Source organism: Podarcis liolepis (assembly GCF_965112155.1).
Source record: "Podarcis liolepis genome assembly, chromosome: 6".
Lineage (NCBI taxonomy): Eukaryota > Metazoa > Chordata > Lepidosauria > Squamata > Lacertidae > Podarcis > Podarcis liolepis.
Window position 1 is genome coordinate 93,776,037 of NC_139559.1, and position 12,240 is coordinate 93,788,276.

The following is a 12,240-nucleotide window of genomic DNA, read 5'->3' on the forward strand; positions in this document are numbered from 1 at the left end:
AGAGTGGTGAATGTACAGTGGTGCCTCGCAAGACAAAATTAATTCGTTCCGCGAGTTTTTTCGTCTAGCGAATTTTTCGTCTTGCGAAGCACGGTGTCGGAAAAGTTTTGGAAAAGCTTCAAAAATCACCAAAACCCTCAAAAAAGGCTACCACACCACGTTCTATGAGTTGCTCCTCGAAGTCAAGTCGCAACTGTATTAACAGTGTTAAGAAAAAGGAAACAAACTTGCAAAAAACGCAAGACGTTTTCGTCTTGCGAAGCAAGCCCATAGGGAAATTCGTCTTGCGAAGCAGCTCAAAAACCGCAAAACCCTTTCGTCTAGCGAGTTTTTCGTCTTGCGAGGCATTCGTCTTGCGGGGCACCACTGTATAGAGATTACCTAAAAAACCAGTGTCCTCAAATCAAAACCTGGACTTGCTTTGAGTAATTTTTGCAAAACAAAATATGGTGTACAAGTAGAGTATATGGAGAAGGGCAGAAATGATGAAATGAGAAAGAAACAGTTTAATAAACAAGAAAATAGACCCGCTTTGAGGAGGAAGGAAGTCTATTAGAATAGGATAAGAATCAGAAATAGAAAATAGGGTAACATAAGTTTGTGTGTAAGGGCTTTCGGATTTATGGTTATATGTTTGTCATTTGTTTTGTGTTTTCTTTTTAGTTTGTTTCTTAAGTGTCGTGTGTTTATGTGTTGTAATAAGAAGTTAATAAAAAAGCATAATTTTAAAAAAGTTGGAACTTTGGAACAAGGGTGCTTTGATCTTGCAGAACTTGTTTTTTCTTTTTCACTAGAACTCAGAGAGTTACCAACCAAAGCTAGGTGAAAAATAGTGACTTGGCTGATGGTAATCTGCATATGCAACTACAAATCTACATCTGATTTGCTACTTATTAGGAGTTCTAACATGGCCTTAAGGACCAGAACTGAGCTGAGCTGACAGTTTCACACAAAATTCTACTCCTCGTTCTTCTACCTGTACTCCCAAGCTTTCTCAGTGATTGCAGCCTAATTTAGAAGACATTTTTGGGCGTTAGAAAGCCCTTACCAATCTACTGCAAATCACCTAGAGATCTCTTGGAAGAGCCAGATATACTTTCTTTCCACCCTCTCATGTCTAGGCCTGACCGGATACCAGACAGGGAGACAAGGATGCCAAGTAAGGATGAACCAGACACCCTAGAGGTCAAGGACTTAAGGAGCAGGCAAGGGCCCCTGAATCCAATAATGAGGACCCCCTTGATACCTTGACAAGGTTGATACTTTATGAACTCCTGGAACTGGCTCTAGGCTGAAGAGCAACAACATAATATGGACCCAGAGTCTCCAATCTATTCATGAGTAAGCAATTCCTCATACTCTTTCACTGCCAGCAGCTGTGGTTAGGGTGTGGTTACCAGCCGATATAATGCCTCCCTCTTGAGACTGCCAGTTGCTGGAAACAGCATAGGCCTGTAGTGCCTGATTCTGGTTTACCTGACTGCCTGTGCCTGATCACTCTGATGGTGACCTTGGACCACTGTCCATCCATGAGAATAGAAATGTAGCAATTTGGGTGGAAAGAGTCTAGCATAGCCTTTTCCTTGACACCTTAATTTTATATATGTAGGAAGACTGTCTTTTATAAAGTAATACTCAGTTATGTGAGCCCCCTCCATCTGAAATGCTGCAGCCCAGCTCAGAGAAAGAAACTAATGTCCCAATGCTATGGTAATGGTAGGAGGTGCTCACTCAGGGATAGCTCAAGGGCAAGATGGCATCCCTTTCTTTTCCATGTGCAGAAGCTGACTGGATTGGTGGCAAATGAATCTTACATCCATAATTGCAACTAGAAGCCCTCATCCATGAAACGTCATCATCTTCAACTTGAAGCAGTTGCTCCACTGTGCCTAATGGTAGGACTGGCCTTGTGCTCCCCTCCCCCCCCACTTTCTCACTGCAAATCATCACAAGCCGTGTGCTCTCTGTGGTAATCCAAGTATATCTTTACCCTTGCAAATGCTGTGAGGGGGGACCTCCAGGAAAGGGGAAGTAGCTCATGGAGGGGTGAAAGGGTCAAGCATCTCTTCCCTATTCCTTCTTTCTCCTTCCGAGAGAATGCACTACATGCATACAGTGGTACCTTGGGTTACATACGCTTCAGGTTACATACGCTTCAGGTTACAGACTCTGCTAACCCAGAAATATTACCTCGGGTTAAGAACTTTGCTTCAGGATGAGAACAGAAATCGTGCTCCGGCGGTGCGGCGGCAGCTGGAGGCCCCATTAGCTAAAGTGGTGCTTCAGGTTAAGAACAGTTTCAGGTTAAGAACGGATCTCCGAAACGAATTAAGTACTTAACCCAAGGTACCACTGTAAAACATTTGAAAAGGCCCTAAGACACCCATTTGAACTAAAATGTACCACATATTATCTCCTTGGAAGTTTTTGTGCTCTATCATCTAAGCAAAGTCTGTTAATCTATTAGGAACTGCAGAACGACTGCTATTCATGCAAGTGTCCATGATCTCTCCCTCTGCCCCCCTTCCAAATCCTTCGTAGCTGGAGAGAGTCCAACAAAATTGCAAACCCAGAAACAATTCTCTTTTGGAACGTGAACTAAAATGACCTTAATCAAGCAATGCTTTGGGGGATGGCCTTAAATAATTTTTTATCACAACTTCAGAGCTTTTAGTGTTGAAGCAATTGAGTGAAAAATATCTTCGTTCAAGCTAGCCTTGAGGAAAAGGACTCTGGTCAACCTATCTCCCAGAGCGATGGGTAAACTGCACTCATCCATCAACATTTCATAGTGCTTTGTAACAATTAGGACCAAGCTCAGCCTTTTATTATATGCCCTCCAGGCCATCAGCTGGTAAAATCAGCAGCACTGTTCTGACTCTCACACTGTGCAGTTCTGACTCGGGGTTCATTACTTTATATACATGTGGCATGAGTCTGAAAAGAAAGAAACTAACAGAACAGCATTGATGCCTCAAGGACAGGAATTGCCAACTGTCTCTGGAAAGTTGCAGGACCACGAGGTAAGGTGAGGTCGTTCTTTCAGGTAGTGTCTTTTGGATGCAGAGTGGGAGTCAGGCAGATATGATCTGTGAGGCACAGTCCACTGTGATGTTCTCCTGTCCAAGCCTTATTAAAATGAATGGGAGCTGTGCAACAGCATTGCTTATATACTTCCATACAGAGTAAGAGAAATTATGATGGCCCTGGCAGCCAGGAGTCCCTGGGACAAAATACTCCTGAACCAGTACTTATTTTCTTTTCTTTAGCAATTTATATACTATTTAATTACAATTGTCTTTAAATGGTTTCTAGAGTCAGGTCCTCCGGAGTTCAACATCACTAAAGGTCCATCACCCACCACCTGCTAGTGGCTGTGCAATGCTTGCTGCTGAGGACCCTGGAGTGCCAGCTGTGGAAAGGGGCCTGAAATGGAGAGAGAGGAAAGGGAGCTGAAACTCTTGCTGCTGAAACAGAGAGTGAGGAAGAGTAGCAACATGGAAGAAAGTCCAAAGAGAATTCAGAAGAGGGGAGAAAACAAGCAGGAAAAAGAAGGGACAGTGCAGCCTTTAGCCAAAATCAGCAACAGATACCAGCAACAGCAGTCTGTGAAGGTGATTGTACCAACAGCAGTGACATTTCCCTTGCCGCTAACTGTGGGTGAGGACTGAGGTTATTTATAGTTACAGATAGGTAGCCGTGTTGGTCTGCCATAGTCAAAATAAAAAAATTCCTTCCAGTAGCACCTTAAAGACCAACTAAGTTAGTTCTTGGTATGAGGTTATTTATGTTTGGCTTGTATAGCCACCAGAGAGATTATCAATCCACCCCTCATTGTCCTAATTATAGAACCCAAATACATTATTTTGGCATCATGGAATCAAAAGTAGAGGAGATTCACCTCAGGAGCATCATGAACTGGCGAAAACAGCCATTTCCAAGCAATCTGAACATCCATCCTAATTTGTTTGTGCCAAGTTTGCTGAGAGATTACATGATGCCAACTGTTGAGCATTCTTTCAGATTTATTTGCAGGGCCCATGGGAAGCGATAATATTTAGCATATGGTGAAAAAGGAAATGCATAGAGCTCCTAAGAGTGTAGGTCTATCTGGGGGAGATATGGTAGAGCAGGGCACACTGCCAGAAAAGGCAGAGGATGGAGAAGGATGAAGTTGGCAAAGGTGTCCATGAGCTGGAGAAATCCAAAAGGCCTTTGGAGAATTAGGTGGAGGAGATGAAGGCTCAGCTGGAAAAGCTAGAGGATGAGGCCAAGCAGCACCTGGAAACAGTGGCATAGTGTGGGGGTGCAGGGGGGCCAGCCGCACCGGGCGCAACATCGGGGGGGGGGGGCGGCGCGCTCGCACTCTCAGCTCTCTGCCCCTACCTGGCTCACTCACTCTCTCTCACTGCAGTGCTGGCTGTGCGAATCCGATCCGAGCCGCCGGGTCACCGCCCACTGTGGAGGGGGGGGTGCCAGGCGTGCGGTGCGGAGAGAGAGTGAGGGACTATCTGGGGTAGGGACAGTGCAGCGGCCACCCAGCGCAGCGCTGAGCGCGGGAGAGAACCACACCAGCCCAGCCCAGGCAGCAGCAAGAAGAAGCTGGCAGCGGCGGCAGGTTAGGGGTTAGGGGGCGCAAATTACTTGCCTTGCCCCGGGTGCTGACAACCCACACTACGCCACTGCCTGGAAATGAATCCCAAACTATGAATGCACAGTTTGAGTAGGATCTTGAGGCCTGTGGTGAGCAGAATGAAGAACACAGAGAGAGAAAGCAGTGGACGACCCAGGTGTAAGAGCTCGAAGGTGATGATGAAGCTGCGCTCCATTGCTGTGGCAGCCAGAAAGAAACTTGGAAATTGACCTAAAGGACATGAAGGTCTACGTATTCTTTGCTAGTAAGAATTATGATGAAGACATCAGACAGCTCCAGAAGCTGCAGGCCCCAATGAAGGATTGCATGCTGGAGCTGGTTGACACATGTGCCTCTGGAGAAGACATGCTGGCACAGGGCAAAGAGAATGAGAAGAGGCTGAGGAGCATTGAAACAGATGGTTGAAAGGCAGAGGAATCTGGAGCAGCTGAATATGCCAAATGTCAGGGGCTGGCCTTAGAGGAAAAGCAATGCTTGCAAGCTCAGATAGCTCTAGCAGAGAAAGAACTGGAAGAATAACAATTCAGAGTTGGTGAATGGTTGTCTCAAGAAAGCAAATCTTGCCTGGATAAAAAAAAGGCTTGGAATGCAGAGCACAGTGATGAATGAAAATGTTTGCCAGCTGCTTGAGCACCAAGACAAGGAACTTCAGACCAAACTGCAGGAAGTGGAGGGTGCTGTGGTGTCTAAATGCAATACTTCCACCACTGCTCCAAAGGCAAAAATAGCATGACTGGAAGAACAGTTGGATGCTGAGACAATCAGGCCACCAGCAGGTATGTGCAATATATGAAGAAGCTGAGGGAGCTTTTCTTCGGGATGAGTTCTAATGCTGGCAAGGTGAGCCTAGGTGGAATTGCCAGGGAGCAATGGTTTGGAATGCCAACAAAGGAAGGGGTAAGACCAGGTGGTTTTGACTTGGGATCAGAATCAAGGCAAGCAGAGTCTTGGGCACTCCAAGAGATCTAACTAGGGTATTGTGTCCTGCCCCCTACCCCAAGACTGATTCCTGAATACATTAGAGTGGGGAGACAAAGTTCATGGCAGTGATGAAGCCTCTTTTTATGAGGAAGGTATAATATTGTATATGGGACGCGGGTGGCACTGTGGGTTAAACCACTGTGCCGCTTGGGCTTGCCGTCGGTGGTTCGAATCCCCGCGACGGGGTGAGCTCCTGTTGCTCGGTCCCAGCTCCTGCCAACCTAGCAGTTCGAAAGCACGTCAGAGTGCAAGTAGATAAATAGGTACTGCTCCGGCGGGAAGGTAAACGGTGTTTCCGTGTGCTTCTCTGGTTTTGCCAGAAGCAGTTTAGTCATGCTGGCTACATGACCCAGAAAACCGTCTGTGGAAGCAGATAAACGTTGGCTCCCTCGGCCAGTAAAGCAAGATGAGTGCAGCAACCCCACAGTCGTTTGCAACTGGACTTAACAGTCAGGGGTCCTTTACCTTTATAATATTGTATGGTTCTACACTGTTCACTAACACAGCTGTATGGACTCCTTTGTAGGAGGTCTTTCAGGAGAGGTTGAATGTCCATCTGTCATGTATGATCTAGCTGAGATCCCTGCATTGCAGGGGGTTGGACTATATGACCCTTTGACACCCTTCTAATCCTACAGTGCTATGGTTCTATAAATCTATGAGGCACATGAAACCATGTATCACTAGAGTGAACAAAGTACATAATGAATGCCTACTCCTAAGGAATGGGAGCTATGGAAATGGGAAAGGTGCATGGAATAGAGAGAGGAGAGGGATGGGGAAAGCTGCTGCGATTGAAGCAGAAAAGGTGGGAGAGTGAAGATATGCAGCCGAGGAGAAGACTTTGGTACAGAAAAGGCAAGCAGGAAGGAAGTGACATGCATAGCAGCCCTCAGCCTGTGGACAGTAGCTGAACTCAGCAGGAGCCAGTAATAACAGTCCGAGGAACTATGAGACTATACTGACAGCAGTGCAATTAAATTCTATTTTGCCCGTATAATTATATAATTAATTATGTTCTCATTGACATCCTAAAGCTAAGTAAATATATATAATTCCAGAAAGTTTGTCCATCTGCCTCTCCTCATGCCAAGACCCCTGAGGCAATACAGCTGTCCACTTAGCAGGCTGAAAGTAATGGAGAGACAACTGTGTGCTTAGCTACAGACCCTTAAGGGATATCTACTCCACAGCAAGGGAGTGGAGCCAGAGAGGGCTTGGAGGGATGCAATGCTTTGGGAGAAGCTGGTATGTCACTGAGCAAATTGCTTGCTCCCAGAGATCTGCCCATCCTTACTTTTCATCTGCCCACTCTGTGTGTCTGTGTCTGTGTTGAGTGACTGTTCCTCATCTCTTCCTGGCCCTCTGTGGGTTCTGCCTTCCCCAAGACAGGATATAAATAAGCAAACAAAAGAGTAGATTCTTGACTCCAAGGAACTTGCAGCCTAAAATTCTACAGTGAGGGAGAGGACAAGGGAATAATTGGAGAGAGAGGGAAGGGTAATAAAGGATGAAATGTGGTTTCACATAGTTAGGCTTAGGCCGAAGACAAATTTAATATTTCAAGTTAAGACAGACATGTCTATGTGTGATAGAAATTGTTCTGAGAGTTTTTAATTATATTAAATCGAAGACCATTAATTTTAGATCTTTATTAATACAGGAGGAGAGAGGATTGTTATGATAGAAGAAATGGATAAATGGAAATGGATAAATTGAAGTGAAGAAGGAAATGGAAATGCAGACCTCCCCCTGTGTCCCTATTTTCTAGGGATGTCCCTGATTTAGAGAATCCATCGTGGTTTCTGATTTGATCCCGGAATGCCCCACTTTTCCTTAGGACGTCCCTATTTTCAATGGAAAAATGTTGGAGGCTATGGAGTTATCCAATCCCCGAGCCATCTGAACACAATCCTGTATAGGGAAGTTTTTTTAAAATGTTAAATGTTTTATTATATATGTTGGAAGCTGGCCAGAGTGGCTGGGGCAACCCAGTAAGATGTGTGGGGTATAAATAGTAAAACTATCATTATAAAACAGGACGTTCCTATTTTCATCAGAGAAATGTTGAAGGGTATGGAAGTGTAGGTAGAACGGGGAGGAGAACAGAGGGTGAGAAGAATTGGGGAAGGCATGAAAGAGATTAACAATAAAGCTATCTATAGGAGAATATAAGGAATAATAGTAATATATGTTCAGGCTAAGTAAGCAGTAATAAGAATGTAATGAACATAAAAATTACATATTGGTTTAAATATATAAATTGTGATAAGAATCTCAGCCATCTATGATTATTTTATGCATTAAAAGGACAGCTGTTTCTGAGCTTTAAAAAAAGAAACTGTCCACAGCCCTGATAGCAAATGCTGTGTTTAAGTCACTTCCACCATGTTAGAATGTACAATATGCCTAATATGCGATGGGAAGTAGTCTAATGGCCTTCCGAGTCAATTGTTTTCAGGGCAGAAAATGCATGTTCACATCATTTTCACCACGCTGAATATGTTGTACTTGCCTGTACTCTAACCTTCAGTTGGGGATGAGGACTAAAGGGTTGAACCAAAGGCTATACAGAACAGATGGAGTTTGAGGAAAGTGCTGTAGGACCACATAGGTGTTCTAAGAGGGAGTAGGTTCTGGGCATCTGGGGAGCAAAAGAGAATGGGCAGCATAACTGAAGAGCACAGGAGACGTTTGGGCAGTGGAAGGTGTTAGGGTTGGAGAAGCAAACATCACAGGCAGGGATATAATGCGAGGAAAGGGCAGAAAGATAATGCAGGGCACTAAAATGTATTGTGCTGCTCCTGTTCATATCAATGAAATTGGCACAAGGCAACTTCCTGGTGAATATTGCCCATGTTGTTGGGGGTGTTTGTGGGGAGAGATGTCTGTTGTTTGGATTCAAGTCTTAGAATCATAGACTAGAATCATAGAATCATAGAGTTGGAAGAGACCACAAGGGCCATCGAGTCCAACCCCCTGCCAAGCAGGAAACACCATCAGAGCACTCCTGACATATGGTTGTCAAGCCTCTGCTTAAAGACCTCCAAAGAAGGAGACGCCACCACACTCCTTGGCAGCAAATTCCACTGTCAAACAGCTCTTACTGTCAGAAAGTTCTTCCTAATGTTTAGGTGGAATCTTCTTTCTTGTAGTTTGGATCCATTGCTCCGTGTCCGCTTCTCTGGAGCAGCAGAAAACAACCTTTCTCCCTCCTCTATGTGACATCCTTTTATATATTTGAACATGGCTATCATATCACCCCTTAACCTCCTCTTCTCCAGGCTAAACATGCCCAGCTCCCTTAGCCGTTCCTCATAAGGCATCGTTTCCAGGCCTTTGACCATTTTGGTTGCCCTCCTCTGGACCCGTTCTAGTTTGTCAGTGTCCTTCTTGAACTGTGGTGCCCAGAACTGGACACAGTACTCCAGGTGAGGTCTGACCAGAGCAGAATACAGTGGCACTATTACTTCCCTTGATCTAGATGCTATACTCCAATTGATGAGGCCCAGAATTGCATTGGCTTTTTTAGCTGCCGCGTCACACTGTTGGCTCATGTCAAGTTTGTGGTCAACCAAGACTCCTAGATCCTTTTCACATGTACTGCTCTCAAGCCAGGTGTCACCCATCTTGTATTTGTGCCTCTCATTTTTTTTGCCCAAGTGCAATACTTTACATTTCTCCCTGTTAAAATTCATCTTGTTTGTTTTGGCCCAGTTCTCTAATCTGTCAAGGTCGTTTTGAACTGTGATCCTGTCCTCTGGGGTGTTAGCCACCCCTCCCAGTTTGGTGTCATCTGCAAATTTGATCAGGATGCCCTTGAGTCCATCATCCAAGTCGTTGATAAAGATGTTGAATAAGACCGGGCCCAAGACAGAACCCTGTGGCACCCCACTAGTCACTCTTCTCCAGGATGAAGAGGAACCATTGATGAGCACCCTTTGGGTTTGGTCAGTCAGCCAGTTACAAATCCACTGAGTGGTAGCATAGTCAAGACCCCTATTTTACCAGCTTCTTTACAAGAATATCATGGGGCACCTTGTCGAATGCCTTGCTGAAATCAAGGTAGGCTACATCCACTGCGTTCCCTTCATCTACCAGGCTTGTAATTCTGTCAAAAAATGAGATCAGGTTAGTCTGACATGACTTATTTTTCAGAAATCCATGCTGACTATTGGTGATCACAGCATTCCTTTCTAGGTGCTCACAGACTGTTTGCTTAATGATCTGCTCCAGAATCTTCCCTGGTATTGATGTCAGACTGACTGGGTGGTAATTATTTGGGTCCTCTCTTTTCCCCTTTTTGAAAATAGGGACAACATTTGCCCTCCTCCAGTCTGCCGGGACTTCGCCTGTTCTCCAGGAATTCTCAAAGATGACTGCCAGTGGTTCTGAGATCACATCTGCCAGTTCTTTTAATACTCTTGGATGCAGTTCATCTGGCCCTGGAGACTTGAATACATCTAAACTAGCCAAGTATTCTTGTACTATCTCCTTAGTTATTCTGGGCTGTGTTTCCTCTGCTGAATCATTTGCTCCAAATTCTTCAGGCCGGGCATTGTTTTCTTTATCGGAGAAGACTGAGGCAAAGAAGGCATTGAGGAGTTCAGCCCTTTCTGTGTCCCCTGTTTGCATTTCACCATCTTCTCCTCTGAGTGACCCCACTCTTCCTTTTGCTACGAACATACCCATAAAAGCCTTTTTTGTTGCTTTTAACCTCTCTAGCAAGCCTGAGTTCATTCTGTGCTTTAGCTTTTCTGACTTTGTGTCTCCTTGTTCCCTAACTTCAAGGTCTTCAGGTTTTGCATAGCGATAGCCCTCTTCATGCCATCAAAACATACATTGCAGGGGGTTGGACTAGAAGATCCTTGGGGTTCCTTCCAACTCTTTGATTCTATGATCATCCTTTTATTTGTATGCCACCTTTCCATAGTTAAAACCAAGCTCAAGGCAGCTTACATGGGGGGGGGGAATGCATACAGTGGTACCTCAGGTTACATATGCTTCAGGTTACAGACTCTGCTAACCCAGAAATAGTGCTTCGGGTTAAGAACTTTGCTTCAGGATGAGAACAGAAATCATGCTCCAGCGGCGCGGCAGCAGCAGGAGGCCCCATTAGCTAAAGTGGTGCTTCAGGTTAAGAACAGTTTCAGGTTAAGAACGGACCTCCGGAACGAATTAAGTACTTAACCCGAGGTGCCACTGTAATTACAAAAGTAGCCATAAGCAATAAACAAAACACACCAAAAAGTACACAAAATTGAACAATGTTCACAAACATCATAATAAGAGCTAAAAATAAATAAATAACAATAATCTAAAAAACAAAACAAAACCTAAACAAAACCCCAGCCACAAAATCTGTTTAGCAGCCTCAGGTTTGTAGTTGGAGTCAGTCAGACTCCAGCTACAAACCCAGGCCAAGTGGAAAAAGGCCAGCAAGTCAGGGAGCTGGTCTTCCTGGACTCACAACCAAGATGGATATGAACCCATAGACTGGGGCTGTAGCCACACCCCATGGTCCCTGCTTCCATGTTTTCATAGGGAGCTGTGGAAGAGGCCTATGCATATGGAAGCTCTGTTTGCAGCTTCTAATAAATGCATGGAGTTTGAGGGCAGGGTCTATCAGCACTGTCTCACTACCTCTCTTCATGCATTCGTAGCCTGTGGATATATTGTGTGAACAGGGCTCCTCTTTCTCCTGACCTTGGCAGTAAGTGTCTGACTGTAACTGGTGGCTAGGATTTAAAAATCAGCTTGTGATATCCCAGGTTTGCCAAGTGTGTGAGAAAAAGCAAGCGCTATTTTCTATGGACCATTAAGATAAATCCTCATCCAGTGATGTTTGACTTAGGTATTGAGAAGCATACTCATGGTTGCTAAGCAACAGCAAGAGGCTTCTTCCTGTTTCTGCAACAGAATCAGTAACAAAGTGGGGGGGGGGCTATAGCCACAACAGACACTGGGAACAAGAAGGATGCTTTGCAAATTGTTCATGGGATACCTAAGCAGATACTAAGACCATTGTGTCCAGCTTGTCAAGCCCAGTCTAGGACTAGTGTAGGGAGGGAATCTTGGATGTGGCTCACTGACATTTTCTGGTATTTTACTTATCAAGTTGGTAATAAATGGTTTAGTTGTAGCCTGCAGCCAAACGTTTAGCTGGTTCCTTTCAAAATTACTTGCCTTCCTCTCCTTACCACTATATCTTGTGGGCAAATGCAAAAATTCCTTTTCATAGAATCATAGAATCATAGAGTTGGAAGAGACCACAAGGGCCATCGAGTCCAACCCCCTGCCAAGCAGGAAACACCATCAGAGCACTCCTGACATATGGTTGTCAAGCCTCTGCTTAAAGACCTCCAAAGAAGGAGACGCCACCACACTCCTTGGCAGCAAATTCCACTGTCGAACAGCTCTTACTGTCAGGAAGTTCTTCCTAATGTTTAAGTGGAATCTTCTTTCTTGTAATTTGGATCCATTGCTCCGTGTCCGCTTCTCTGGAGCAGCAGAAAACAACCTTTCTCCCTCCTCTATGTGACATCCTTTTATATATTTGAACATGGCTATCATATCACCCCTTAACCTCCTCTTCTCCAGGCTAA

General features: G+C 44.8%; 1 protein-coding gene across 3 annotated transcripts in view; it reads right to left on the reverse strand.

Moving 5' to 3' along the window:
* Positions 1 to 12,240, reverse strand: part of TNR (tenascin R) — a 392,290-nt gene that overhangs the window by 117,250 nt on the left and 262,800 nt on the right. The window lies entirely within an intron of this gene.